We start from the raw sequence: 6,266 nt of genomic DNA, 5'->3' as shown, positions 1-6,266 counted from the left end.
CAGAGACTAGTCCCCGTTTCTGTGCACCTCTATTAAATATCCTGAAATTATTGCATTATAAAAAAAAATGTTTAAACACGTGGGGGGCAATGACTGATGTTTCATGTTTGTTTTCCTCTGTTTCTGTCCATGCTGGACTTTTTTAAGCTCACCTAACATAATTTGACCTCAGATGGCCTGAACCAGTAAAATCAGGGGATATGGTTTAAATAACAGAAATATATGAAAAAATTTAAATGTCTAAAAAAGGTTACAGGCGAGACACTAAAACGAACAGGGAGAAGATGGAGGTGGAACTGTAACTTCTAGAGGGAAGAAGCTTTTTATGACTTTATTTGGGGCAAAATCAAAAATGTTTAACTGTTTTAATCACATGTGATTAGTAATCCTGTGCACTCTGTTTTTATGACCACTGAAACTGTTTAATGCTCCAGATGATTCCCTGGAGGTGCTGAGTGCAGAGACAGCTTCTAGAAGAGTTTTAAAATCTTAAAAACAAGCGAGATGTTCAGGCATTCAGTGTCTGAACGCCAACATATTCAGAGACCAATGAATATTTGACTGTCACAGGAAGGGGCGGGTCTGACTGTTAAACTGCTTACTCATTGGTTAGTTACTAATAAGTGGCATGAATGAGATTTAAAATGTAGATTTTCATATGTATGACCTAAAATGAGTGATGACCTCAGCAGCGACATGTTTACAGAGGTCAGAAAGACCTTACCTGACTGACAGGTACAGACATTCTTCACAGTTTCTGTCCTTCTGCTTTTTTTAATGTTTGAGTTATTTTAATTTTTGTTTCCGTTTTTCTTTCCCCGTTTGGTTTCTGATCATTTTTTGGTGATTTCTGTTTGCCTTTTTGTTGCACTGGCACATGTTTCAGTTTGTTGGGTTTGTTTTTTGAGTGTTTGGTTTACTTTAGGGGGTTTGTGTAATTTTTTTGGTCAGTGCATTTTGTGTCTAACTTGCTTTTTTTTTGCACATTTTGGGAAGTCAGCAAATACACTGCCACGGAGTCTTCACGAGTCAGGTTCATTCAGAAACACGTGGAGTTGTATTTTTTCTGCTTATTGCTTAACCCCATGAAGCTTTTTACAGCTGACTGTAAATGCTGAATAAGGCAACTAAAATGGATTTTCATGTGTCAGTTGAAGGAACATCAAAAGTTGAATGATTTGCTTTGTGCTGCCTGTGGAGTAGATCTGAAGTGAGACGGTAAACCTGATGTAACACAGTATTTTAATGCCTAAAACTTTACAGAAAATGTCGATAATGACTGAATGCAGCAGCAGTCATAGGACTGCTACTGTAATACGAATGGGCCGAATGCAGACTGATAGAGATCCTCTTCTTCATTCCCCAACTGTTGTAATCTCACAGATGGCAATATCATTTACAACAGAGGCTGCGAGCTGGAGCGGCGCCAGACGCTGTCTTAATTCGACTTTGATCATCTGTAACTCTGGCTGCCTGTCACTCGTTTGGGTTTTTAAACAAGGCAAAGCAAAAAATATTCAGGCAATCAATCCTTATAGATGTTTCCGGTAGTTATTTGGAAAAATAATTAAAGTTATTGATCAGTGGAGAGTAAAATGGGGGCGATTAAGGTCGAGTTACATGCAGAATTACCAGAGGACAAAAGATCCAGAAATGTTTGTCAGACTTGCTCATACAGGTGAAACAGAGCCACCTGAGGGGGGCGCTGCAGAGCTGATCATATAACAATACTTTCAAAGCGAAAACTAGAAAGAAATTAAATACATGACAGTTTTGACACACTTCACTAGTTTTTTCTACTTTTGTATTTGTATGATGTCATACAGAGCGAATAGCCCTAATTTGGTCACCCAAGGCACAGAAGCCCCACCCATTTACAGTTACCAGGGGCAGCCAGTCAGGAGAAAGTCAGTTTAAGAGGGAGGAGCTAAAACAGCTCATTTCAGGTTAGGATGAACTGAAAGTTTGCACTGAGATTCAGTATAAGATAAAGATCGATTATTTTGAACTGTGAATCCTTTAAAACTAGCCAGGAATTAAAATGCAGAGCTGAAGTCGACCCACGGTAAAGTAACCTATTTGAATCGACTTCCACAGAGAGGTATGAACCATGTGAACTTTTTCACTATCAGATAGTACCTGTAACTTTGGTGATTCACATGGTTAGTCAAGCAAAAAAAAGAGCTTTCTGTTAAATTAGAGAAGCAGTAATGTCATCAGTTCAAATAAAATATCCACAAGCAAACGAGGCCTAAAATGATCCAAACTATAGGAAAAAATCCCACAAAGAGACAAAATAAGAAAAAACTAAGAAGTTCCAAACACAGAAAACAATTACAGACACAAAGGGTCTTCAAAGGGACCGATGAGTAAAGGTAGACACTCCCCCCCCAAAAAAAAACCCAAAACAAAACACACACACACACACAAAAAGTGTAAAATGAGGGCAAAAGGATGCAAAAAAGCATCCTAAAGGTTCTACATCACTACAAAAACATGCACAGACCCAAAAGGTCTTAAAAATTACCCAAAGCATACAAATCAACTACAAAATTATGAAAAACATTAATTAAAAGGCTCAAAATCGTTAAAGAAAATTCAATTTTTAACATTTAAAAGGCCTACGAAAAGACACTAAATCACTCAAACAGAATCGAAAAGCCCTAATAATGACCAAAAGCAGAGAAATGGGGATGCAGAGAAACTAAATGATCATAAAGACATGCAAAATCTCTGAAATGTCCTCAGAGACTTAAAAATAAGCCAAAAACAAACCCAGTGACCTAAAATGATGGAAAAAATGACAGCATGATGGAGAACAGTTTTTAAAAAAAGACATACAGCATACATGGTGCAGGAGTGTGGTGTCTTCATCAGTGGAAATAAAGATGGCGGTTTGTAAGCAGGCAGTCAAAGTGGAAAAGGACTGAAACTGATCTGAAGCTGGACGTCCCCCTCCGTCTACCTGCCGTGGAGCCTGGCCTGTGTGGAACAGGCGGCCATGTTTAAACCTCGACATGTATTGTTGGACGTGACACGCTCAATTTATCATTAGTTGTGAGGGAAGAACGGATGAGTACACTTTCAATTTAGTTCCGCTGCTTTCTCCATTCATCACGCCGCTCTCATCATCCATCATCTCCACCGCCGCCATCCACGGCAAACACACGTTCATAAGTTTAATGCAATTAATCTTCATGCTAAGATAATTTCATATTAATGAACCACGGCATTTATTTGATTATTGCTTTGATGAAGTCGACGGGCCCAGCGTCGCCGCTGAGCGTGAAAGTGGGAAGATTTGAAGTGTTTCCTTTGTGTCGGCGCTCTGCGGAGGTTTATGTGCGTTTCCCAGCGAGCGCCTTCTGTCTTCATACAACAAGCCCTGAGAAATTGGAAAAGTTGCAGGAATAGATAGGAGGTGACCTGGAAACAAAAGCAATCAAGGATAGAGGGGGATGTGGGCTCCGCGGCGGCCGCCATCAGCCCGCGGTTCAGCCACACTGTCAATAAAAGAAGAAATACCTTTTGAGGCATGAGGCCGAGGGCAAAGAGGAGTCTGCAATTTCACACCTTCATGTACCCTGCCGGAGGACATTTTTCATGTGACTCCACCTCCTCACTCAGCGAGCGCCGTCAAAGCCTCACAGCAGATTGTACACATAACAAACACGGAGAAGGGGATTGGACGAGGACGACGGCCGCCGTATCAACGCATGACGACATCATTATTTCCCAAACTAAATAAGCTGGAATTTAACCACAAATCAATCCACTTGAAGAACTTCAGACTCAATTGTAGCTCAATCACAGCAGCAAGAAAAAAATCAATTCTGACCAATTAATGCCTGTTTCATTAGAGTATGCAAATGAGAGGTGCCGTCAGAGGCTCGGTCTTACATTTCCCCCTAATGGACAACGCCGACACTCACAGGAAGCTGTCACGGTCTGCTCTCGGCCCACTTTCATTTTAATAATGACCACTCAGACACAACAACAACACAACAGCCACACAGAGGTACAGAAACGACCCAAAATGGCACTAAACCTGAGAAATTACTTCAAATGATGCAAAAGAACATTTTACAGAAACAACATGCAGTAAGGCCAAACATCTTTAAAGGGACTCTGTGTCCAAAAGAGGACACGAAATATAACCACGGACATAAAATATTTTCAACAGCGACACATCAGTAATGAGTGAACCCACAAAAACAACCACACAAATAAGACCCCATCATACTGAAAAATACAATTAACCCAGTCACACTCCTCCAGGTGTCCCTGTCACTGAGTGAAGGTGGAGGGGACCAGCATCACTGTGGACAACTCCAGAGGAGACATGTTCCTTCCCCACTAAATAGGCCACTCCACCTTCCCTGCAGGGCGATCCTTACAGCTAGTTCAGGGTGAGCCAACCCTGGCCTCGCCGGGGAAGTCCTAGTCTCACCAGATGATGTCCCTGATCCAGGTGAGGGTTCTGGGTTTTCTCACAGGACCAGTTTGGGAGACTCATCCAAGTTCAAACTGCCCTCATTAAAACATCATGGAGGGACTACGCGACTGATTTTTCTACGTTGTATTTTTTTTTAAAATTTGGTTTATTGACATGGTTTTTAATAGTTAAGCAACACATTTTTCATGTTTTGTCATGCTGTGAAATGTAGAAATACTACTGTGTGCAGTAATTTGAGTGTGTCCATATAAAATAAGTATAAATAACCCCAAAATGAAAATACTCATTACTGATGTGAGTAGCAGTAACTTTACCTCTGCTTATAATGATCTGTGCAGCAACTGTTTTTTCATACCTAATGATGCTATGACGTACCAATAATATGTAAATAACTGTGTCATGAGTAGACTCTCCGTCTATGTACACTTTTACTTTTTTCATAGTTAACCTCAGAAAATGAAGTTGTCGTTTTATTTTCCACAGAAATCATGAGAATATTGTTCCCATGATTTCTTTTATACCATGTGAGGCTCTGATATCCCGACGTCCTTTCCCGGCTGCGTGTCGTACCGTACGTGTTAAAGTGGGGTCGGAGCGAGTCCGGCTTCAGGAATCGATCGGCCCCGGGAGCTGGACCGGACCTCGTTGCATCACATCCATCAGAGCGGCGGCACAGAACAGATGGCAGAACGATGTATTTAAAGGCATTACACTCGAGCTAATGGCGAGCCTTAGAGGGAACAGTCATTTACCCCTGTGAGTGGTCACTTCCCAGCACAGCGTCATTTAAAATGATGTCCGCCGCCCGATACACTCTCTTGGATTCAATTTGGAAATGTATTCATATTTACTCAGCGTACCTGCATTGCATTTGTATGGATCAGTCGGGGTAAACGTAAAACTGAGCAAATTGAATCAACATATTGGGACGGGGCGTACGTGGGGGCGTTAGCGAGCAGCCGGGGTCAGCGCGATGCCTTTTATGATGTCCCCCTGAAATCTATCTGAATCACATTAAATTGGATCTAAAGATGTGCAGACACATACATCACAGTAAATGGTGGTGGAGCAGCGCTCGCCAACAATCCCACCTCAACAATCGGGTTATGGGATCGGCTTTAGATCCTATTAATAATTCACAATCTTGTTAGGGGAGAACAAACATTTCTGTTCAGGCTATTCCAGCTGTGGGATTGTTATTCCAGGCGGTGGCGGCGGCCTCGGCGTGAGCACAGAGGCTGTGAAATGTAAGCCGTCCGTGTGTGGAAGAATAACTCCATGTTATTTCACAGTCTCTGCTTTCTTTATTAAAGCGCCGTCACAGTAAACACATCGCCCGCCGGCTCCCTCTCAAGGCGAGGACCTCAGAGTCGGTTCTGAAGTACAGACGCGGCCTCACGTGACTCATTTAACCTCCGCTAACAGGTGACAAAATATTAACACATGTGGAAATACTGGAGTAAAGTAACCCGAATACTTCGAACTCGAGTCCATTTTGCAGTAACCTTTAAATCTTTTTTCTCCCAAAACGTCTTGTCATTTATGTTTGTAATTAAAAACATTTTTGTATTATTCCAAATAATAAAATAATTACATGGATCCTAAATATTCTGATTATTTTAATAAAGAAAGAAAAGGTAGACTGACCTCTCACCTCAGTGAGGACCTCATCCCAAAGGTTGGGAACCCTGCATTACATCATCTCTGATGTGGGCAAATATAAAAATAATCATAAAAAAGTTTGATGTTTGTTTAGTTTTCCCTCTGCCTTTTTCTTTCTTTTCATTTTACAGACTATATATATATATAT

This window comes from Pundamilia nyererei, unplaced genomic scaffold (assembly GCF_000239375.1).
Source record: "Pundamilia nyererei isolate P.nyererei 1_Seehausen unplaced genomic scaffold, PunNye1.0 scaffold00221, whole genome shotgun sequence".
In the NCBI taxonomy this organism is placed as follows: domain Eukaryota; kingdom Metazoa; phylum Chordata; class Actinopteri; order Cichliformes; family Cichlidae; genus Pundamilia; species Pundamilia nyererei.
This window is presented reverse-complemented; position numbering follows the sequence as displayed.